The sequence below is a fragment of the Brienomyrus brachyistius genome, chromosome 2 (genome assembly GCF_023856365.1).
Source record: "Brienomyrus brachyistius isolate T26 chromosome 2, BBRACH_0.4, whole genome shotgun sequence".
In the NCBI taxonomy this organism is placed as follows: Eukaryota; Metazoa; Chordata; class Actinopteri; order Osteoglossiformes; family Mormyridae; genus Brienomyrus; species Brienomyrus brachyistius.
The window spans coordinates 35,850,871-35,873,785 of NC_064534.1; the positions used below are offsets into that span (position 1 = coordinate 35,850,871).

General features: G+C 44.2%; 15 non-coding genes across 15 annotated transcripts; all 15 read left to right on the top strand.

Moving 5' to 3' along the window:
- Positions 1 to 5,521: 5,521 nt before the first annotated feature.
- On the top strand, positions 5,522 to 5,640 carry LOC125732371 (5S ribosomal RNA). Its single transcript, XR_007391752.1, has one exon. It is a non-coding gene; the product is annotated as a 5S ribosomal RNA (ribosomal RNA).
- A 1,080-nt stretch (positions 5,641 to 6,720) lies between these two features.
- Positions 6,721 to 6,839, top strand: LOC125733452 (5S ribosomal RNA). The gene has a single exon (XR_007392798.1). It is a non-coding gene; the product is annotated as a 5S ribosomal RNA (ribosomal RNA).
- A 1,080-nt stretch (positions 6,840 to 7,919) lies between these two features.
- LOC125734456 (5S ribosomal RNA) lies at positions 7,920 to 8,038 on the top strand. Its single transcript, XR_007393767.1, has one exon. It is a non-coding gene; the product is annotated as a 5S ribosomal RNA (ribosomal RNA).
- A 1,078-nt stretch (positions 8,039 to 9,116) lies between these two features.
- On the top strand, positions 9,117 to 9,235 carry LOC125734457 (5S ribosomal RNA). Its single transcript, XR_007393768.1, has one exon. It is a non-coding gene; the product is annotated as a 5S ribosomal RNA (ribosomal RNA).
- A 1,075-nt stretch (positions 9,236 to 10,310) lies between these two features.
- LOC125736526 (5S ribosomal RNA) lies at positions 10,311 to 10,429 on the top strand. The gene has a single exon (XR_007395804.1). It is a non-coding gene; the product is annotated as a 5S ribosomal RNA (ribosomal RNA).
- A 1,079-nt stretch (positions 10,430 to 11,508) lies between these two features.
- LOC125734169 (5S ribosomal RNA) lies at positions 11,509 to 11,627 on the top strand. Its single transcript, XR_007393493.1, has one exon. It is a non-coding gene; the product is annotated as a 5S ribosomal RNA (ribosomal RNA).
- Positions 11,628 to 12,703: 1,076 nt separating this feature from the next.
- Positions 12,704 to 12,822, top strand: LOC125733113 (5S ribosomal RNA). The gene has a single exon (XR_007392470.1). It is a non-coding gene; the product is annotated as a 5S ribosomal RNA (ribosomal RNA).
- A 1,079-nt stretch (positions 12,823 to 13,901) lies between these two features.
- LOC125733114 (5S ribosomal RNA) lies at positions 13,902 to 14,020 on the top strand. The gene has a single exon (XR_007392471.1). It is a non-coding gene; the product is annotated as a 5S ribosomal RNA (ribosomal RNA).
- Positions 14,021 to 15,098: 1,078 nt separating this feature from the next.
- Positions 15,099 to 15,217, top strand: LOC125733116 (5S ribosomal RNA). Its single transcript, XR_007392473.1, has one exon. It is a non-coding gene; the product is annotated as a 5S ribosomal RNA (ribosomal RNA).
- Positions 15,218 to 16,295: 1,078 nt separating this feature from the next.
- Positions 16,296 to 16,414, top strand: LOC125733544 (5S ribosomal RNA). Its single transcript, XR_007392886.1, has one exon. It is a non-coding gene; the product is annotated as a 5S ribosomal RNA (ribosomal RNA).
- Positions 16,415 to 17,495: 1,081 nt separating this feature from the next.
- Positions 17,496 to 17,614, top strand: LOC125731027 (5S ribosomal RNA). Its single transcript, XR_007391317.1, has one exon. It is a non-coding gene; the product is annotated as a 5S ribosomal RNA (ribosomal RNA).
- A 1,074-nt stretch (positions 17,615 to 18,688) lies between these two features.
- LOC125735657 (5S ribosomal RNA) lies at positions 18,689 to 18,807 on the top strand. The gene has a single exon (XR_007394950.1). It is a non-coding gene; the product is annotated as a 5S ribosomal RNA (ribosomal RNA).
- A 1,078-nt stretch (positions 18,808 to 19,885) lies between these two features.
- LOC125734436 (5S ribosomal RNA) lies at positions 19,886 to 20,004 on the top strand. The gene has a single exon (XR_007393747.1). It is a non-coding gene; the product is annotated as a 5S ribosomal RNA (ribosomal RNA).
- Positions 20,005 to 21,078: 1,074 nt separating this feature from the next.
- On the top strand, positions 21,079 to 21,197 carry LOC125735472 (5S ribosomal RNA). Its single transcript, XR_007394768.1, has one exon. It is a non-coding gene; the product is annotated as a 5S ribosomal RNA (ribosomal RNA).
- A 1,078-nt stretch (positions 21,198 to 22,275) lies between these two features.
- LOC125733117 (5S ribosomal RNA) lies at positions 22,276 to 22,394 on the top strand. The gene has a single exon (XR_007392474.1). It is a non-coding gene; the product is annotated as a 5S ribosomal RNA (ribosomal RNA).
- The last annotated feature ends 521 nt before the right edge of the window (positions 22,395 to 22,915 follow it).

The window sequence follows — 22,915 nt, forward strand, 5'->3', positions numbered from 1 at the left end:
CAGTCTTTACTGGCTCGATAAAACACTGATGCGCACAGTCAGGTGTCAAGTCCTCTTTACAAAAAGCGCATCTCGTGTTAGGTTTACATTTATGAGCCTTTCGATTATTTTTAGTGACGGGGTACCGTCGGTTACACTTGTCACAATACTTGACAGTGTCACATAAGCTGTGTACACTGTCCCCGCCTGGTTGCTGTTTTGAGATTTTGTGCTGCTCGAAGCAATACCGCGATCGACAGAACGACCCACAGTCATCACAATGTATGTACTGTCTGCGGTGCTTATGGCATTCGGGACTGAGACATACATTGCAGTAATACTCACATTTGTGGTGTGCTTTAACACTGTATGCAGCGTAACAGTAATCAGAGATGTACGATTCCCCAAAAAACGACGTCAAGCTTTTTATGCCGAAATAATGCTGATCTTGGAGGTACAGAAAGATTGTTTTATTACGAGGTTCGGGGTTTGTCTGAAATTTCTTAAAAATGTCAGACTTGTCACAGCGGTACCACACCACGATTTTGACCCCTAACATTCGCTCAAACTCTGCTATGTTTGAGAATGAGACCATGTCTGCATCAGTTAGACCGACTGATTCCTGCAAACGTTTAGCTTCTATCTCAGCAATCTCATGGGCTATGTCAGGGTTTAAGAGGCGGACTACGCAGTAAGCAAAGCACAGATTATTGCCAGAGTTTTCAGAAACAATAAGACACCTGAGCTTCTTTTGCAAAATGTCCGACTTTAACAGCTTTGTTAATTTCTGTCGTTTGGCCGCACCACCATTTCGATCATGAATAATCTGCACGACCAGCTCCAGCGTTTCATCGCTAAAAACCTCGGTATTACTCTGTGTAAGGTCGTCTATCATCGATAGCAGATCATTTAGATCGATCTCGCCTCGAACATGCATGGCTGTGTTATTTGTCACTGAATTCCCCTGCAGTTCCACTTGTATGATATCCCCAGGCCCCGCTAAAGCGTTCACTCTGTCCACCAAATTTTGGAATGTCTGTATAACAGCCCTGTAGACATCTACTATGTCCTCATGCTCAATCCCCTCAAAATGAAAGCGTTGCCTTATTTCAGTGTTGTTAAACTGTGGTCTGCGTATTACATTAACATCACCATCAGCTGCGCCCCCACCATGTTGTTGTTCCCCATTATCAATGTCCATAATTTCACGCTCCATCTTCATCATCATTTAAATCATTTAAGAAGTTTTGTAAAATGGGGTTAAATTCACCCGGTTGCTCACCATTCAGTTCAGCAATCATCTGATGCAGTTCAGCGTACATGGCCGATTCGTCATCAGCGTCAAGCATTTGCACATCGTTGTCCGGTCCGCTGTCAGCCGCGTGGTCGTCAGCCATTTCCACATTCATAGACACATGAGCATTTGGTAGCCACCCGTCTACATGGTCTATAGCGTCACCCATATTAACATAGTCCATATCCTCAACAGCTTCATGAGCACCATTCTCATTTAAATCATTTATTAAGGCGAGCATGTAGGGGTTAATTTCAGCCGGTGGTCCGTCATTCAGTTCATCAATCAGCCGAAGCAGATCGGGGTTCAGCGGCGTTTCACCATCGTCATCATTTATATGCATGCTTCTACCCCCGTCAAAACTCCAACTCTGTGCTTATTCTTTATATCTGATCAGACAAATCCGCCAAAAAATCACACATTTGATCCTGAAAAAGGAAAAAAGCTACCTTGAGCCCCTTCAGCCTCTCGGCCCGGGATACAGCGCCGTCCAGGGAGCTCGCAACCGGCCACTGCCAAGGTGTTAATTGGTCAATATCCCAATCTTGCGTCCTCTGCAGGGGCCCCGATAAGGCCCGGGATGTGGTCGCTGGATCACCGCTTGCTGGGAACCCTTGGTCCGGTGTCACAACCCCTGTAGTAGGAGTACCCGGCGGCGTAGATTCCAACTGTTCTTCAGGTTCGCTCTGAGCGCCGTCGGTTGAAGTTTCTGCCGTCGCTAGACCCGCTTCAATTTTTTTAGCCGCAGCGATCAACAATTCATCATCGGCAGTGTCTTGGGGGGAAGAGAAGGACAAAAATCAGTCTTTAAGCATTTCATACACAAAAATCCACGATGCGGGTATTGTTCCACGTACCGTTAAAACTATCCGTTCTTTTCCGCTTGTGTTGTCCGTGGACAGTCCCTTCACGATTATCTCTGAAAATAACCGTCGGCGTGCTTAACAGGTCGGCGTCCTTATCTGTGACAGTGAACATAAAACTTTCAGTCTTTCCACAATTTTTTAAAACAGTAAATCCATTGATGTGCTTATCATTGATATTAACTTACCGCTATTCCAATCCTCTGCTTCACGGGGCTTACTCGGGCTTGACACCGTGGAAAATTCTTGGTCAAAAGTAATCGCAAATGTTTTCACAATAGCGACAATTCAAACAATTTTAAAGTATGGCGAAAGAAATTTAACATACCTCCAGTTTGTCATTTCCATCTTTGGCGTCGTGAGCTGATCGTCGATAACGTTTCAAGTTCTTCTGTATTTTTGGTCGACAGCGTCGTCCTTAATATAGGGGAAACTTTTTTTTTGGGGGGGGGGGGGGGGGGGGGGGCTGGACCGCCCCTTCCCCGCTGTGGGGGCCACATGCTGTGGACACAGGGTGGCGCTAGCGACCCGTCTTTACCGCCGTTCGAGTTATTGCCAGTTTTTAAAATGCGCTTTTGCACCCCCTATTAAATAATCGCGTACGTCTACTTTAGCCACATTGAAATCATTTTATTCATTAATCCTTGTTTACGGGGGTAGTTTGTCGACTGCTTTAGTCCTCAACTTATTTATTTTTATACTTAAATATCATAATTTGTGGTAATGATCGTTTTTATTCCTTGTTTAGTGGTGCGGCTGTTTGTCGTGTGCTTTATTCCTTAAACTTTTATATATTTTATACGTAAGCATGTGTAATTAATGGTTTTTTATTCTTTGTTTAACACATTAGTGGTGCGGCTGTTTGTGGAACCAGTCGGATACCCTGTTGTTTAATTCCACCTCATTGCATAAATGGCATATATCACACCCATACAAATTTAAAATAACGCTATAACGAAAGAATTTGTTGCTGCCTAAATTTCAGCCGTTCCTACACAACATCCTGCTGTTCTGGTGAGCTAACCCCTGCCTAACGGCATTGCCAAGTATTGCATGTCGACCCGAGAAAAAGGTAGTTGCATTGCAAAGGTAGATGCATGAATTCTTGGTCCAGCGACAATAGTTAGCCATTTGACAGTTGCTTGACGCAACGAGTTGGCTCACAAACACATGGCCGGCCCTGTCTATATGAGACAATTTGACAATTGCTCGCCATTTGACAGTTGCTTGACGCAACTAGCTGGCTCAATAAAGGAAATACTGTGTGGATCTACGCGCATGCGCTCGTTTAAACAAGAATTAGCCGCGTTATTCTTTGATTATTGCTGTCGAAAATGCTCAGACCGCTTTACTTTATTATTCACATTGGCAGAAAAGTGCTTCATTCCTTAAAAACATTACGGTTATAGGGGTTTTATTTGCTAAAACAGGCGCTCTGCCGGCGTCGCCATTTTGAAAGGGGCGTCGGCGTGGGTGCGCATGCGCCAAACGCCGGACTAGCGATCGGCCATTCCGCCCCGCGTTGTTCAAACATAGTTGCATGTGTCGGAGCTCCAGGATCGTTTCGTCCTATTTCTTCTAAAAGTTTGCCGCTTGCATGCTTTCTTCAACCTGGTAAATATAACTAAAGTCTTTCGTGTTGGTTAAATGTAATGAGTGATCGCTTCTTTTAAAACGACGGGCTTGTTTGTTGTTTTCGCTTGTTTAAATTTGCTCTTCTGCTGCTTCTTTCGGGCATGTTTGTTTAAATTCACCCTGCTTTTTCTTTTAAAATAACCCTAAAGTTTTCCTTCTTTTGGTGCTTTCTTCTTTTAAAACATTTGTGTGCTTTCTTTTAAAATACGCCGCGGCGCTTACTAACAACACGGGGCCGGACGGACGCCCCCCACTGAACGTGTATGCGCTAGCTTGCCTTCATCCTGCTCTATGTTTTATTATTCTTTAAAAACGTAATACAAAAAGCACATTAATAAAATACATGTAATGTATTTTTATTCTATTAAAGTTTAATCTCCCAAACCCCCCTATCGGCAACACGTGGCATAAGCATGTATTGATACCATATATGGGCATAACGGCAATCTCCCAAAACCATATCGCCCCCTATCGGCAAAACGTGGCATAAGCATGTATTGATACCATATATGGGCATAAACTCTCGACCAATCAGAATCAAGGATACGCTACTTCCTCTTATGACGTCAGAAGCGGAGAATTAAGCTCCGCCCAAGGTACCACCTAACCTTTTTTAAGCAGGGTAGGGTCTGGTTAGTACTTGGATGGGAGACCACCTGGGAATACCAGGTGCTGTAAGCTTTTCTCACTTTTACTTTATACAGGGGGCGCTCCACTTCACGATTAATTTAAATCTATCACTCCCCTTCCATTTTACTATTTTATATATATATATTTTTTTTCTCTCATTCATAAAGGCAGCTTTTAGAAACCGTTTTACTCCTGGTCATTCTAGGTGCTGTAAGCTGTTCGTGCCTTTATTCCACCAGGGCGCGATCTTCTCACAAACTTGAAGACTGTCACTCCCCATTCACGTTTTACAACTTATTGTTAATGATAAAGAGACAGCTTTTTACACACAGTTTTAAACAAAGTACTGATATTATTCCTCTTCAACTAACCGCTTTGTTTTCTATGCAAAAACCACTTCGCCACAGAAGACTCGATATTATTGGCATAGCAAGTTCTGCTCTTCTCCTTTCAAAACTTGCTAAAAGCTGTATTTAAAAGAACAGATTGGCCGGGGTAATTCACACCCTTCAATGCCAGCTTAATGTTTAGGTTAGTGGGAATCACAGAGGAATTAGGGATGGAAACTTCTTTGCTGGTGGTAGAAGCGGTCTGCTGAATTTTTAGAGAGAAGAGGCCGTCGATGTTTGAATGTAGAAAATTGTTCTGGCTGCAGCCTGCAGTATGGACTTGTTGGTGTGTGTAGCTCACAGTGTTCTGACAGCGCGACGTTTTGGGGAAGCATGTGATTCAGCAGCTACCAGTGGGCTTCGTGCGGCGGAGATTTTTGTGGCTGTTAGCGGAGTTGATAACAGAGGGTCGTTAAGAGAAGCCTGCATGCAGTAGGCAAAGGAGTAATGTTTGCCGGCGGGGGACGTGCGGCGATTAACCTGTGCGGTAGTGAAAAGGAGTTAAAAAGAAGGAAGTGTGCGGATGCGGAAAGAATGGAATAATTGTGGTAGGCTGCCGGCTGAGTAGTTTGGTGAATGTTTGGTGTGGGTCCGGCGCTGCCAATTGGATGGTGGGGCTGCAGTGTGAGTCAGATAAAAAAAAAAAAAAAAACAGGAGTAGGATCCAATGGGACTAACTGGCATGTATAGACGCGTGTAATGCAAAAGGGCTGTTTTTGGTAGCATCCCTCGCTTACGGCCATACCACCCTGAACACGCCCGATCTCGTCTGATCTCGGAAGCCAAGCAGGGTAGGGTCTGGTTAGTACTTGGATGGGAGACCTCCTGGGAATACCAGGTGCTGTAAGCCTTTCTCACTTTTACTTTATACAGGGGGCGCTCCACTTCGCGATTAATTTAAATCTATCACTCCCCTTCCATTTTACTATTTTATATATATATATTTTTTTATTTCTCTCATTCCTAAAGGCAGCTTTTAGAAACCGTTTTACTCTAAATACTTCCTGGTAATTCTAGGTGCTGTAAGCTGTTCGTGCCTTTATTCCACCAGGGCGCGATCTTCTCACAAACTTGAAGACTGTCACTCCCCATTCACGTTTTACAACTTATTGTTAATGATAAAGAGACAGCTTTTTACACACAGTTTTAAACAAAGTACTGATATTATTCCTCTTCAACTGACCGCTTTGTTTTCTATGCAAAAACCACTTCGCCACAGAAGACTCGATATTATTGGCATAGCAAGTTCTGCTCTTCTCCTTTCAAAACTTGCTAAAAGCTGTATTTAAAAGAACAGATTGGCCGGGGTAATTCACACCCTTCAATGCCAGCTTAATGTTTAGGTTAGTGGGAATCACAGAGGAATTAGGGATGGAAACTTCTTTGCTGGTGGTAGAAGCGGTCTGGTGAATTTTTAGAGAGAAGAGGCTGTCGATGTTTGAATGTAGAAAATTGTTCTGGCTGCAGCCTGCAGTATGGACTTGTTGGTGTGTGTAGCTCCCAGTGTTCTGACAGCGCGACGTTTTGGGGAAGCATGTGATTCAGCAGCTACCAGTGGGCTTCGTGCGGCGGAGATTTTGTGGCTGTTAGCGGAGTTGATAACAGAGGGTCGTTAAGAGAAGCCTACATGCAGTAGGCAAAGGAGTAATGTTTGCCGGCGGGGGACGTGCGGTGATTAACCTGTGCGGTAGTGAAAAGGAGTTAAAAAGAAGGAAGTGTGCGGATGCGGAAAGAATGGAATTATTGTGGTAGGCTGCCGGCTGAGTAGTTTGGTGAATGTTTGGTGTGGGTCCGGCGCTGCCAATTGGATGGTGGGGCTGCAGTGTGAGTCAGATAAAAAAAAAAAAAAACCAGGAGTAGGATCCAATGGGACTAACTGGCATGTATAGACGCGTGTAATGCAAAAGGGCTGTTTTTGGTAGCATTCCTCGCTTACGGCTATACCACCCTGAACACGCCCGATCTCGTCTGATCTCGGAAGCCAAGCAGGGTAGGGTCTGGTTAGTACTTGGATGGGAGACCTCCTGGGAATACCAGGTGCTGTAAGCCTTTCTCACTTTTACTTTATACAGGGGGCGCTCCACTTCGCGATTAATTTAAATCTATCACTCCCCTTCCATTTTATTATTTTATATATATATATATTTTTTTATTTCTCTCATTCCTAAAGGCAGCTTTTAGAAACCGTTTTACTCTAAATACTTCCTGGTAATTCTAGGTGCTGTAAGCTGTTCGTGCCTTTATTCCACCAGGGCGCGATCTTCTCACAAACTTGAAGACTGTCACTCCCCATTCACGTTTTACAACTTATTGTTAATGATAAAGAGACAGCTTTTTACACACAGTTTTAAACAAAGTACTGATATTATTCCTCTTCAACTGACCGCTTTGTTTTCTATGCAAAAACCACTTCGCCACAGAAGACTCGATATTATTGGCATAGCAAGTTCTGCTCTTCTCCTTTCAAAACTTGCTAAAAGCTGTATTTAAAAGAACAGATTGGCCGGGGTAATTCACACCCTTCAATGCCAGCTTAATGTTTAGGTTAGTGGGAATCACAGAGGAATTAGGGATGGAAACTTCTTTGCTGGTGGTAGAAGCGGTCTGGTGAATTTTTAGAGAGAAGAGGCTGTCGATGTTTGAATGTAGAAAATTGTTCTGGCTGCAGCCTGCAGTATGGACTTGTTGGTGTGTGTAGCTCCCAGTGTTCTGACAGTGCGACGTTTTGGGGAAGCATGTGATTCAGCAGCTACCAGTGGGCTTCGTGCGGCGGAGATTTTGTGGCTGTTAGCGGAGTTGATAACAGAGGGTCGTTAAGAGAAGCCTACATGCAGTAGGCAAAGGAGTAATGTTTGCCGGCGGGGGACGTGAGGCGATTAACCTGTGCGGTAGTGAAAAGGAGTTAAAAAGAAGGAAGTGTGCGGATGCCGAAAGAATGGAATAATTGTGGTAGGCTGCCGGCTGAGTAGTTTGGTGAATGTTTGGTGTGGGTCCGGCGCTGCCGATTGGATGGTGGGGCTGCAGTGTGAGTCAGATAAAAAAAAAAAAAACAGGAGTAGGATCCAATGGGACTAACTGGCATGTATAGACGCGTGTAATGCAAAAGGGCTGTTTTTGGTAGCATCTCTCGCTTACGGCCATACCACCCTGAACACGCCCGATCTCGTCTGATCTCGGAAGCTAAGCAGGGTAGGGTCTGGTTAGTACTTGGATGGGAGACCACCTGGGACTACCAGGTGCTGTAAGCTTTTCTCACTTTTACTTTATACAGGGGGCGCTCCACTTCACGATTAATTTAAATCTATCACTCCCCTTCCATTTTACTATTTTATATATATATATTTTTTTATTTCTCTCATTCCTAAAGGCAGCTTTTAGAAACCGTTTTACTCTAAATACTTCCTGGTAATTCTAGGTGCTGTAAGCTGTTCGTGCCTTTATTCCACCAGGGCGCGATCTTCTCACAAACTTGAAGACTGTCACTCCCCATTCACGTTTTACAACTTATTGTTAATGATAAAGAGACAGCTTTTTACACACAGTTTTAAACAAAGTACTGATATTATTCCTCTTCAACTGACCGCTTTGTTTTCTATGCAAAAACCACTTCGCCACAGAAGACTCGATATTATTGGCATAGCAAGTTCTGCTCTTCTCCTTTCAAAACTTGCTAAAAGCTGTATTTAAAAGAACAGATTGGCCGGGGTAATTCACAACCTTCAATGCCAGCTTAATTTTTAGGTTAGTGGGAATCACAGAGGAATTAGGGATGGAAACTTCTTTGCTGGTGGTAGAAGCGGTCTGGTGAATTTTTAGAGAGAAGAGGCTGTCGATGTTTGAATGTAGAAAATTGTTCTGGCTGCAGCCTGCAGTATGGACTTGTTGGTGTGTGTAGCTCCCAGTGTTCTGACAGTGCGACGTTTTGGGGAAGCATGTGATTCAGCAGCTACCAGTGGGCTTCGTGCGGCGGAGATTTTGTGGCTGTTAGCGGAGTTGATAACAGAGGGTCGTTAAGAGAAGCCTACATGCAGTAGGCAAAGGAGTAATGTTTGCCGGCGGGGGACGTGCGGCGATTAACCTGTGCGGTAGTGAAAAGGAGTTAAAAAGAAGGAAGTGTGCGGATGCGGAAAGAATGGAATAATTGTGGTAGGCTGCCGGCTGAGTAGTTTGGTGAATGTTTGGTGTGGGTCCGGCGCTGCCGATTGGATGGTGGGGCTGCAGTGTGAGTCAGATAAAAAAAAAAAAAACAGGAGTAGGATCCAATGGGACTAACTGGCATGTATAGACGCGTGTAATGCAAAAGGGCTGTTTTTGGTAGCATCTCTCGCTTACGGCCATACCACCCTGAACACGCCCGATCTCGTCTGATCTCGGAAGCTAAGCAGGGTAGGGTCTGGTTAGTACTTGGATGGGAGACCACCTGGGACTACCAGGTGCTGTAAGCTTTTCTCACTTTTACTTTATACAGGGGGCGCTCCACTTCACGATTAATTTAAATCTATCACTCCCCTTCCATTTTACTATTTTATATATATATATTTTTTTCTCTCATTCATAAAGGCAGCTTTTACACACCGTTTTACTCTAAATACTTCCTGGTAATTCTAGGTGCTGTAAGCTGTTCGTGCCTTTATTCCACCAGGGCGCGATCTTCTCACAAACTTGAAGACTGTCACTCCCCATTCACGTTTTACAACTTATTGTTAATGATAAAGAGACAGCTTTTTACACACAGTTTTAAACAAAGTACTGATATTATTCCTCTTCAACTGACCGCTTTGTTTTCTATGCAAAAACCACTTCGCCACAGAAGACTCGATATTATTAGCATAGCAAGTTCTGCTCTTCTCCTTTCAAAACTTGCTAAAAGCTGTATTTAAAAGAACAGATTGGCCGGGGTAATTCACACCCTTCAATGCCAGCTTAATGTTTAGGTTAGTGGGAATCACAGAGGAATTAGGGATGGAAACTTCTTTGCTGGTGGTAGAAGCGGTCTGGTGAATTTTTAGAGAGAAGAGGCTGTCGATGTTTGAATGTAGAAAATAGTTCTGGCTGCAGCCTGCAGTATGGACTTGTTGGTGTGTGTAGCTCCCAGTGTTCTGACAGCGCGACGTTTTGGGGAAGCATGTGATTCAGCAGCTACCAGTGGGCTTCGTGCGGCGAAGATTTTGTGGCTGTTAGCGGAGTTGATAACAGAGTGTCGTTAAGAGAAGCCTGCATGCAGTAGGCAAAGGAGTAATGTTTGCCGGCGGGGGACGTGCGGCGATTAACCTGTGCGGTAGTGAAAAGGAGTTAAAAAGAAGGAAGTGTGCGGATGCGGAAAGAATGGAATAATTGTGGTAGGCTGCCGGCTGAGTAGTTTGGTGAATGTTTGGTGTGGGTCCGGCGCTGCCGATTGGATGGTGGTGCTGCAGTGTGAGTCAGATAAAAAAAAAAAAAACCAGGAGTAGGATCCAATGGGACTAACTGGCATGTATAGACGCGTGTAATGCAAAAGGGCTGTTTTTGGTCGCGTCTCTCGCTTATGGCCATACCACCCTGAACACGCCCGATCTCATCCGATCTCGGAAGCCAAGCAGCGTAGGGTCTGGTTAGTACTTGGATGGGAGACCTCCTGGGAATACCAAGTGCTGTAAGCTTTTCTCACTTTTACTTTATACAGGGGGCGCTCCACTTCACGATTAATTTAAATCTATCACTCCCCTTCCATTTTACTATTTTATATATATATATATATTTTTCTCTCATTCATAAAGGCAGCTGTTACACACCGTTTTACTTTAAATACTTCCTGGTAATTCTAGGTGCTGTAAGCTGTTCGTGCCTTTATTCCACCAGGGCGCGATCTTCTCACAAACTTGAAGACTGTCACTCCCCATTCACGTTTTACAACTTATTGTTAATGATAAAGAGACAGCTTTTTACACACAGTTTTAAACAAAGTACTGATATTATTCCTCTTCAACTGACCGCTTTGTTTTCTATGCAAAAACCACTTCGCCACAGAAGACTCGATATTATTGGCATAGCAAGTTCTGCTCTTCTCCTTTCAAAACTTGCTAAAAGCTGTATTTAAAAGAACAGATTGGCCGGGGTAATTCACACCCTTCAATGCCAGCTTAATGTTTAGGTTAGTGGGAATCACAGAGGAATTAGGGATGGAAACTTCTTTGCTGGTGGTAGAAGCGGTCTGGTGAATTTTTAGAGAGAAGAGGCCGTCGATGTTTGAATGTAGAAAATTGTTCTGGCTGCAGCCTGCAGTATGGACTTGTTGGTGTGTGTAGCTCCCAGTGTTCTGACAGCGCGACGTTTTGGGGAAGCATGTGATTCAGCAGCTACCAGTGGGCTTCGTGCGGCGGAGATTTTGTGGCTGTTAGCGGAGTTGATAACAGAGGGTCGTTAAGAGAAGCCTGCATGCAGTAGGCAAAGGAGTAATGTTTGCCGGCGGGGGACGTGTGGCGATTAACCTGTGCGGTAGTGAAAAGGAGTTAAAAAGAAGGAAGTGTGCGGATGCGGAAAGAATGGAACAATTGTGGTAGGCTGCCGGCTGAGTAGTTTGGTGAATGTTTGGTGTGGGTCCGGCGCTGCCGATTGGATGGTGATGCTGCAGTGTGAGTCAGATAAAAAAAAAAAAAAGAACATTAGTAGTATCCAATGGGACCAACTGGCATGTATAGAGGCGTGTAATGCAAAAGGGCTGTTTTTGGTAGCATCTCTCGCTTACAGCCATACCACCCTGAACACGCCTGATCTCGTCTGATCTCGGAAGCCAAGCAGGGTAGGGTCTGGTTAGTACTTGGATGGGAGACCACCTGGGAATACCAGGTGCTGTAAGCTTTTCTCACTTTTACTTTATACAGGGGGCGCTCCACTTCACGATTATTTTAAATCTATCACTCCCCTTCCATTTTACTATTTTATATATATATATTTTTTTTCTCTCATTCATAAAGGCAGCTTTTAGAAACCATTTTACTCTAAATACTTCCTGGTAATTCTAGGTGCTGTAAGCTGTTCGTGCCTTTATTCCACCAGGGCGCGATCTTCTCTCAAACTTGAAGACTGTCACTCCCCATTCACGTTTTACAACTTATTGTTAATGATAAAGAGACAGCTTTTTAAACGCAGTTTTAAACAAAGTACTGATATTATTCCTCTTCAACTCACCGCTTTGTTTTCTATGCAAAAACCACTTCGCCACAGAAGACTCGATATTATTGGCATAGCAAGTTCTGCTCTTCTCCTTTCAAAACTTGCTAAAAGCTGTATTTAAAAGAACAGATTGGCCGGGGTAATTCACACCCTTCAATGCCAGCTTAATGTTTAGGTTAGTGGGAATCACAGAGGAATTAGGGATGGAAACTTCTTTGCTGGTGGTAGAAGCGGTCTGGTGAATTTTTAGAGAGAAGAGGCCGTCGATGTTTGAATGTAGAAAATTGTTCTGGCTGCAGCCTGCAGTATGGACTTGTTGGTGTGTGTAGCTCCCAGTGTTCTGACAGCGCGACGTTTTGGGGAAGCATGTGATTCAGCAGCTACCAGTGGGCTTCGTGCGGCGGAGATTTTGTGGCTGTTAGCGGAGTTGATAACAGAGGGTCGTTAAGAGAAGCCTGCATGCAGTAGGCAAAGGAGTAATGTTTGCCGGCGGGGGACGTGCGGCGATTAACCTGTGCGGTAGTGAAAAGGAGTTAAAAAGAAGGAAGTGTGCGGATGCGGAAAGAATGGAATAATTGTGGTAGGCTGCCGGCTGAGTAGTTTGGTGAATGTTTGGTGTGGGTCCGGCGCTGCCGATTGGATGGTGGGGCTGCAGTGTGAGTCAGATAAAAAAAAAAAAGAACATTAGTAGTATCCAATGGGACCAACTGGCATGTATAGAGGCGTGTAATGCAAAAGGGCTGTTTTTGGTAGCATCTCTCGCTTACGGCCATACCACCCTGAACACGCCTGATCTCGTCTGATCTCGGAAGCTAAGCAGGGTAGGGTCTGGTTAGTACTTGGATGGGAGACCACCTGGGAATACCAGGTGCTGTAAGCTTTTCTCACTTTTACTTTATACAGGGGGCGCTCCACTTCACGATTAATTTAAATCTATCACTCCCCTTCCATTTTACTATTTTATATATATATATATTTTTTTCTCTCATTCATAAAGGCAGCTTTTAGAAACCGTTTTACTCTAAATACTTCCTGGTCATTCTAGGTGCTGTAAGCTGTTCGTGCCTTTATTCCACCAGGGCGCGATCTTCTCACAAACTTGAAGACTGTCACTCCCCATTCACGTTTTACAACTTATTGTTAATGATAAAGAGACAGCTTTTTACACACAGTTTTAAACAAAGTACTGATATTATTCCTCTTCAACTGACCGCTTTGTTTTCTATGCAAAAACCACTTCGCCACAGAAGACTCGATATTATTGGCATAGCAAGTTCTGCTCTTCTCCTTTCAAAACTTGCTAAAAGCTGTATTTAAAAGAACAGATTGGCCGGGGTAATTCACACCCTTCAATGCCAGCTTAATGTTTAGGTTAGTGGGAATCACAGAGGAATTAGGGATGGAAACTTCTTTGCTGGTGGTAGAAGCGGTCTGGTGAATTTTTAGAGAGAAGAGGCCGTCGATGTTTGAATGTAGAAAATTGTTCTGGCTGCAGCCTGCAGTATGGACTTGTTGGTGTGTGTAGCTCCCAGTGTTCTGACAGCGCGACGTTTTGGGGAAGCATGTGATTCAGCAGCTACCAGTGGGCTTCGTGCGGCGGAGATTTTGTGGCTGTTAGCGGAGTTGATAACAGAGGGTCGTTAAGAGAAGCCTGCATGCAGTAGGCAAAGGAGTAATGTTTGCCGGCGGGGGACGTGCGGCGATTAACCTGTGCGGTAGTGAAAAGGAGTTAAAAAGAAGGAAGTGTGCGGATGCGGAAAGAATGGAATAATTGTGGTAGGCTGCCGGCTGAGTAGTTTGGTGAATGTTTGGTGTGGGTCCGGCGCTGCCGATTGGATGGTGGGGCTGCAGTGTGAGTCAGATAAAAAAAAAAAAAAGAACATTAGTAGTATCCAATGGGACCAACTGGCATGTATAGAGAAGTGTAATGCAAAAGGGCTGTTTTTGGTAGCATCTCTCGCTTACGGCCATACCACCCTGAACACGCCTGATCTCGTCTGATCTCGGAAGCTAAGCAGGGTAGGGTCTGGTTAGTACTTGGATGGGAGACCACCTGGGAATACCAGGTGCTGTAAGCTTTTCTCACTTTTTCTTTATACAGGGGGCGCTCCACTTCACGATTAATTTAAATCTATCACTCCCCTTCCATTTTACTATTTTATATATATATATTTTTTTTTCTCTCATTCATAAAGGCAGCTTTTAGAAACCGTTTTACTCTAAATACTTCCTGGTCATTCTAGGTGCTGTAAGCTGTTCGTGCCTTTATTCCACCAGGGCGCGATCTTCTCACAAACTTGAAGACTGTCACTCCCCATTCACGTTTTAGAACTTATTGTTAATGATAAAGAGACAGCTTTTTACACACAGTTTTAAACAAAGTACTGATATTATTCCTCTTCAACTGACCGCTTTGTTTTCTATGCAAAAACCACTTCGCCACAGAAGACTCGATATTATTGGCATAGCAAGTTCTGCTCTTCTCCTTTCAAAACTTGCTAAAAGCTGTATTTAAAAGAACAGATTGGCCGGGGTAATTCACACCCTTCAATGCCAGCTTAATGTTTAGGTTAGTGGGAATCACAGAGGAATTAGGGATGGAAACTTCTTTGCTGGTGGTAGAAGCGGTCTGCTGAATTTTTAGAGAGAAGAGGCCGTCGATGTTTGAATGTAGAAAATTGTTCTGGCTGCAGCCTGCAGTATGGACTTGTTGGTGTGTGTAGCTCACAGTGTTCTGACAGCGCGACATTTTGGGGAAGCATGTGATTCAGCAGCTACCAGTGGGCTTCGTGCGGCGGAGATTTTGTGGCTGTTAGCGGAGTTGATAACAGAGGGTCGTTAAGAGAAGCCTGCATGCAGTAGGCAAAGGAGTAATGTTTGCCGGCGGGGGACGTGCGGCGATTAACCTGTGCGGTAGTGAAAAGGAGTTAAAAAGAAGGAAGTGTGCGGATGCGGAAAGAATGGAATAATTGTGATAGGCTGCCGGCTGAGTAGTTTGGTGAATGTTTGGTGTGGGTCCGGCGCTGCCGATTGGATGGTGGGGCTGCAGTGTGAGTCAGATAAAAAAAAAAAAAGAACATTAGTAGTATCCAATGGGACTAACTGGCATGTATAGACGCGTGTAATGCAAAAGGGCTGTTTTTGGTAGCATCTCTCGCTTACGGCCATACCACCCTGAACACGCCTGATCTCGTCTGATCTCGGAAGCTAAGCAGGGTAGGGTCTGGTTAGTACTTGGATGGGAGACCACCTGGGAATACCAGGTGCTGTAAGCTTTTCTCACTTTTTCTTTATACAGGGGGCGCTCCACTTCACGATTAATTTAAATCTATCACTCCCCTTCCATTTTACTATTTTATATATATATATTTTTTTTTTCTCTCATTCATAAAGGCAGCTTTTAGAAACCGTTTAACTCTAAATACTTCCTGGTCATTCTAGGTGCTGTAAGCTGTTCGTGCCTTTATTCCACCAGGGCGCGATCTTCTCACAAACTTGAAGACTGTCACTCCCCATTCACGTTTTACAACTTATTGTTAATGATAAAGAGACAGCTTTTTACACACAGTTTTAAACAAAGTACTGATATTATTCCTCTTCAACTGACCGCTTTGTTTTCTATGCAAAAACCACTTCGCCACAGAAGACTCGATATTATTGGCATAGCAAGTTCTGCTCTTCTCCTTTCAAAACTTGTTAAAAGCTGTATTTAAAAGAACAGATTGGCCGGGGTAATTCACACCCTTCAATGCCAGCTTAATGTTTAGGTTAGTGGGAATCACAGAGGAATTAGGGATGGAAACTTCTTTGCTGGTGGTAGAAGCGGTCTGGTGAATTTTTAGAGAGAAGAGGCCGTCGATGTTTGAATGTAGAAAATTGTTCTGGCTGCAGCCTGCAGTATGGACTTGTTGGTGTGTGTAGCTCCCAGTGTTCTGACAACGCGACGTTTTGGGGAAGCATGTGATTCAGCAGCTACCAGTGGGCTTCGTGCGGCGGAGATTTTGTTGCTGTTAGCGGAGTTGATAACAGAGGGTCGTTAAGAGAAGCCTACATGCAGTAGGCAAAGGAGTAATGTTTGCCGGCGGGGGACGTGCGGCGATTAACCTGTGCGGTAGTGAAAAGGAGTTAAAAAGAAGGAAGTGTGCGGATGCGGAAAGAATGGAATAATTGTGGTAGGCTGCCGGCTGAGTAGTTTGGTGAATGTTTGGTGTGGGTCCGGCGCTGCCGATTGGATGATGGGGCTGCAGTGTGAGTCAGATAAAAAAAAAAAAAAACAGGAGTAGGATCCAATGGGACTAACTGGCATGTATAGACGCATGTAATGCAAAAGGGCTGTTTTTGGTAGCATCTCTCGATTACGGCCATACCACCCTGAACACGCCCGATCTCGTCTGATCTCGGAAGCTAAGCAGGGTAGGGTCTGGTTAGTACTTGGATGGGAGACCTCCTGGGAATACCAGGTGCTGTAAGCATTTCTCACTTTTACTTTATACAGGGGGCGCTCCACTTCACGATTAATTTAAATCTATCACTCCCCTTCCATTTTACTATTTTATATATATATATATATATTTTTCTCTCATTCATAAAGGCAGCTGTTACACACCGTTTTACTTTAAATACTTCCTGGTAATTCTAGGTGCTGTAAGCTGTTCGTGCCTTTATTCCACCAGGGCGCGATCTTCTCACAAACTTGAAGACTGTCACTCCCCATTCACGTTTTACAACTTATTGTTAATGATAAAGAGACAGCTTTTTACACACAGTTTTAAACAAAGTACTGATATTATTCCTCTTCAACTGACCGCTTTGTTTTCTATGCAAAAACCACTTCGCCACAGAAGACTCGATATTATTGGCATAGCAAGTTCTGCTCTTCTCCTTTCAAAACTTGCTAAAAGCTGTATTTAAAAGAACAGATTGGCCGGGGTAATTCACACCCTTCAATGCCAGCTTAATGTTTAGGTTAGTGGGAATCACAGAGGAATTAGGGATGGAAACTTCTTTGCTGGTGGTAGAAGCGGTCTGGTGAATTTTTAGAGAGAAGAGGCCGTCGATGTTTGAATGTAGAAAATTGTTCTGGCTGCAGCCTGCAGTATGGACTTGTTGGTGTGTGTAGCTCCCAGTGTTCTGACAGCGCGACGTTTTGGGGAAGCATGTGATTCAGCAGCTACCAGTGGGCTTCGTGCGGCGGAGATTTTGTGGCTGTTAGCGGAGTTGATAACAGAGGGTCGTTAAGAGAAGCCTGCATGCAGTAGGCAAAGGAGTAATGTTTGCCGGCGGGGGACGTGCGGCGATTAACCTGTGCGGTAGTGAAAAGGAGTTAAAAAGAAGGAAGTGTGCAGATGCGGAAAGAATGGAATAATTGTGGTAGGCTGCCGGCTGAGTAGTTTGGTGAATGTTTGGTGTGGGTCCGGTGCTGCCGATTGGATGGTGGGGCTGCAGTGTGAGTCAGATAAAAAAAAAAAAAAGAACATTAGTAGTATCCAATGGGACCAACTGGCATGTATAGAGGCGTGTAATGCAAAAGGGCTGTTTTTGGTAGCATCTCTCGCTTACAGCCATACCACCCTGAACACACCTGATCTCGTCTGATCTCGGAAGCCAAGCAGGGTAGGGTCTGGTTAGCACTTGGATGGGAGAACACCTGGGAATACCAGGTGCTGTAAGCTTTTCTCACTTTTACTTTATACAGGGGGCGCTCCACTTCACGATTATTTTAAATCTATCACTCCCCTTCCATTTTACTATTTTATATATATATATTTTTTTTCTCTCATTCATAAAGGCAGCTTTTAGAAACCATTTTACTCTAAATACTTCCTGGTAATTCTAGGTGCTGTAAGCTGTTCGTGCCTTTATTCCACCAGGGCGCGATCTTCTCACAAACTTGAAGACTGTCACTCCCCATTCACGTTTTACAACTTATTGTTAATGATAAAGAGACAGCTTTTTAAACGCAGTTTTAAACAAAGTACTGATATTATTCCTCTTCAACTCACCGCTTTGTTTTCTATGCAAAAACCACTTCGCCACAGAAGACTCGATATTATTGGCATAGCAAGTTCTGCTCTTCTCCTTTCAAAACTTGCTAAAAGCTGTATTTAAAAGAACAGATTGGCCGGGGTAATTCACACCCTTCAATGCCAGCTTAATGTTTAGGTTAGTGGGAATCACAGAGGAATTAGGGATGGAAACTTCTTTGCTGGTGGTAGAAGCGGTCTGGTGAATTTTTAGAGAGAAGAGGCCGTCGATGTTTGAATGTAGAAAATTGTTCTGGCTGCAGCCTGCAGTATGGACTTGTTGGTGTGTGTAGCTCCCAGTGTTCTGACAGCGCGACGTTTTGGGGAAGCATGTGATTCAGCAGCTACCAGTGGGCTTCGTGCGGCGGAGATTTTGTGGCTGTTAGCGGAGTTGATAACAGAGGGTCGTTAAGAGAAGCCTGCATGCAGTAGGCAAAGGAGTAATGTTTGCCGGCGGGGGACGTGCGGCGATTAACCTGTGCGGTAGTGAAAAGGAGTTAAAAAGAAGGAAGTGTGCGGATGCGGAAAGAATGGAATAATTGTGGTAGGCTGCCGGCTGAGTAGTTTGGTGAATGTTTGGTGTGGGTCCGGCGCTACCGATTGGATGGTGGGGCTGCAGTGTGAGTCAGATAAAAAAAAAAAAACAGGAGTAGGATCCAATGGGACTAACTGGCATGTATAGACGCGTGTAATGCAAAAGGGCTGTTTTTGGTAGCATCTCTCGCTTACGGCCATACCACCCTGAACACGCCCGATCTCGTCTGATCTCGGAAACTAAGCAGGGTAGGGTCTGGTTAGTACTTGGATGGGAGACCACCTGGAAATACCAGGTGCTGTAAGCTTTTCTCACTTTTACTTTATACAGGGGGCGCTCCACTTCACGATTAATTTAAATCTATCACTCCCCTTCCATTTTACTATTTTATATATATATATTTTTTTTTCTCTCATTCATAAAGGCAGCTTTTAGAAACCATTTTACTCTAAATACTTCCTGGTAATTCTAGGTGCTGTAAGCTGTTCGTGCCTTTATTCCACCAGGGCGCGATCTTCTCACAAACTTGAAGACTGTCACTCCCCATTCACGTTTTACAACTTATTGTTAATGATAAAGAAACAGCTTTTTTCACACAGTTTTAAACAAAGTACTGATATAATTCCTCTTCAACTCACCGCTTTGTTTTCTATGCAAAAACCACTTCGCCACAGAATATTCGATATTATTGGCATATTATCTGCTCTTCTCCTCCTTTCAAAACTTGCTAAAAGCTGTATTTAAAAGAGCAGGTTGGCCGGGGTAATTCACACCCTTCAATGCCAGCTTAATGTTTAGGTTAGTGGGAGTCACAGAGGAATTAGGGATGGAAACTTCTTTGCTGGTGGTAGAAGCGGTCTGGTGAATTTTTAGAGAGAAGAGGCCGTCGATGTTTGAATGTAGAAAATTGTTCTGGCTGCAGCCCGCAGTATGGACTTGTTGGTGTGTGTAGCTCCCAGTGTTCTGACAGCGCGACGTTTTGGGGAAGCATGTGATTCAGCAGCTACCAGTGGGCTTCGTGCGGCAGAGATTTTGTGGCTGTTAGCGGAGTTGATAACAGAGGGTTGTTAAGAGAAGCCTGCATGAGGTAGACAAAGGAGTAATGTTTGCCGGCGGGGGACGTGCGGCAATTAACCTGTGCGGTAGTGAAAAGGAGTTAAAGAGAAGGAACTGTGCGGATGCGGAAAGAATGGAATAATTGTGGTAGGCTGCCGGATGAGTAGTTTGGTGAATGTTTGGTGTGGGTCCGGTTCTGCCGATTGGATGGTGGTGCTGCAGTGTGAGTCAGATAAAAAAAAAAAAAAAACAGGCGTAGGATCCAATGGGAATAACTGGCATGTATAGACGCGTGTAATGCAAAAGGGCTATTTTTGGTAGTGTCTCTCGCTTACGGCCATACCACCCTGAACGCGCCCGATCTCGTCTGATCTCGGAAGCTAAGCAGGCTAGGGTCTGGTTAGTACTTGGATGGGAAACCACCTGGGAATACCAGGTGCTGTAAGCTTTTCTCACTTTTACTTTTTACAGGGGGCACTCCACCTCACGATTAATTTAAATCTATCACTCCCCTTCCATTTTACTATTTTATATATTTCTTTTTTCTCTCATTCATGAAGGCAGCTTTTACACACGTTTTACTCTAAATACTGCCTGGTAATTCTAGGTGCTGTAAGCTGTTCGTGCCTTTATTCCACCAGGGCACGATCTTCTCACAAACTTGAAGACTGTCACTCCCCATTCACGTTTTACAACTTATTGTTAATAATAAAGAGACAGCTTTTTACACACAGTTTTAAACAAAGTACTGATATTATTCCTCTTCAACTGACCGCTTTGTTTTCTATGCAAAAACCACTTCGCCACAGAAGACTCGATATTATTGGCATAGCAAGTTCTGCTCTTCTCCTTTCAAAACTTGCTAAAAGCTGTATTTAAAAGAACAGATTGGCCGGGGTAATTCACACCCTTCAATGCCAGATTAATGTTTAGGTTAGTGGGAATCACAGAGGAATTAGGGATGGAAACTTCTTTGCTGGTGGTAGAAGCGGTCTGGTGAATTTTTAGAGAGAAGAGGCCGTCGATGTTTGAATGTAGAAAATTGTTCTGGCTGCAGCCTGCAGTATGGACTTGTTCGTGTGTGTAGCTCCCAGTGTTCTGACAGCGCGACGTTTTGGGGAAGCATGTTATTTAGCAACTACCAGTGGGCTTCATGCGGCGGAGATTTTGTGGCTGTTAGCGGAGTTGATAACAGAGGGTCGTTAAGAGAAGCCTGCATGCAGTAGGCAAAGGAGTAATGTTTGCCGGCGGGGGACGTGCGGCGATTAACCTGTGCGGTAGTGAAAAGGAGTTAAAAAGAAGGAAGTGTGCGGATGCGGAAAGAATGGAATAATTGTGGTAGGCTGCCGGCTGAGTAGTTTGGTGAATGTTTGGTGTGGGTCCGGCGCTGCCGATTGGATGGTGGGGCTGCAGTGTGAGTCAGATAAAAAAAAAAAAAAAGAACATTAGTAGGATCCAATGGGACCAACTGGCATGTATAGAGGCGTGTAATGCAAAAGGGCTGTTTTTGGTAGCATCTCTCGCTTACGGCCATACCACCCTGAACACGCCCGATCTCGTCTGATCTCGGAAGCTAAGCAGGGTAGGGTCTGGTTAGTACTTGGATGGGAGACCACCTGGGAATACCAGGTGCTGTAAGCTTTTCTCACTTTTACTTTATACAGGGGGCGCTCCACTTCACGATTAATTTAAATCTATCACTCCCCTTCCATTTTACTATTTTATATATATATATATTTTTTCTCTCATTCATAAAGGCAGCTTTTAGAAACCGTTTTACTCTAAATACTTCCTTGTAATTCTAGGTGCTGTAAGCTGTTCGTGCCTTTATTCCACCAGGGCGCGATCTTCTCACAAACTTGAAGACTATCACTCCCCATTCACGTTTTACAACTTATTGTTAATGATAAAGAGACAGCTTTTTACACACAGTTTTAAACAAAGTACTGATATTATTCCTCTTCAACTGACCGCTTTGTTTTCTATGCAAAAACCACTTCGCCACAGAAGACTCGATATTATTGGCATAGCAAGTTCTGCTCTTCTCCTTTCAAAACTTGCTAAAAGCTGTATTTAAAAGAGCAGGTTGGCCGGGGTAATTCACACCCTTCAATGCCAGCTTAATGTTTAGGTTAGTGGGAGTCACAGAGGAATTAGGGATGGAAACTTCTTTGCTGGTGGTAGAAGCGGTCTGGTGAATTTTTAGAGAGAAGAGGCCGTCGATGTTTGAATGTAGAAAATTGTTCTGGCTGCAGCCCGCAGTATGGACTTGTTGGTGTGTGTAGCTCCCAGTGTTCTGACAGCGCGACGTTTTGGGGAAGCATGTGATTCAGCAGCTACCAGTGGGCTTCGTGCGGCGGAGATTTTGTGGCTGTTAGCGGAGTTGATAACAGAGGGTCGTTAAGAGAAGCCTGCATGCAGTAGGCAAAGGAGTAATGTTTGCCGGCGGGGGACGTGCGGCGATTAACCTGTGCGGTAGTGAAAAGGAGTTAAAAAGAAGGAAGTGTGCGGATGCGGAAAGAATGGAATAATTGTGGTAGGCTGCCGGCTGAGTAGTTTGGTGAATGTTTGGTGTGGGTCCGGCGCTGCCGATTGGATGGTGGGGCTGCAGTGTGAGTCAGATAAAAAAAAAAAAAAGAACATTAGTAGGATCCAATGGGACCAACTGGCATGTATAGAGGCGTGTAATGCAAAAGGGCTGTTTTTGGTAGCATCTCTCGCTTACGGCCATACCACCCTGAACACGCCTGATCTCGTCTGATCTCGGAAGCTAAGCAGGGTAGGGTCTGGTTAGTACTTGGATGGGAGACCACCTGGGAATACCAGGTGCTGTAAGCTTTTCTCACTTTTACTTTATACAGGGGGCGCTCCACTTCACGATTAATTTAAATCTATCACTCCCCTTCCATTTTACTATTTTATATATATATATTTTTTTTCTCTCATTCATAAAGGCAGCTTTTAGAAACCGTTTTACTCTAAATACTTCCTTGTAATTCTAGGTGCTGTAAGCTGTTCGTGCCTTTATTCCACCAGGGCGCGATCTTCTCACAAACTTGAAGACTATCACTCCCCATTCACGTTTTACAACTTATTGTTAATGATAAAGAGACAGCTTTTTACACACAGTTTTAAACAAAGTACTGATATTATTCCTCTTCAACTGACCGCTTTGTTTTCTATGCAAAAACCACTTCGCCACAGAAGACTCGATATTATTGGCATAGCAAGTTCTGCTCTTCTCCTTTCAAAACTTGCTAAAAGCTGTATTTAAAAGAACAGATTGGCCGGGGTAATTCACACCCTTCAATGCCAGCTTAATGTTTAGGTTAGTGGGAATCACAGAGGAATTAGGGATG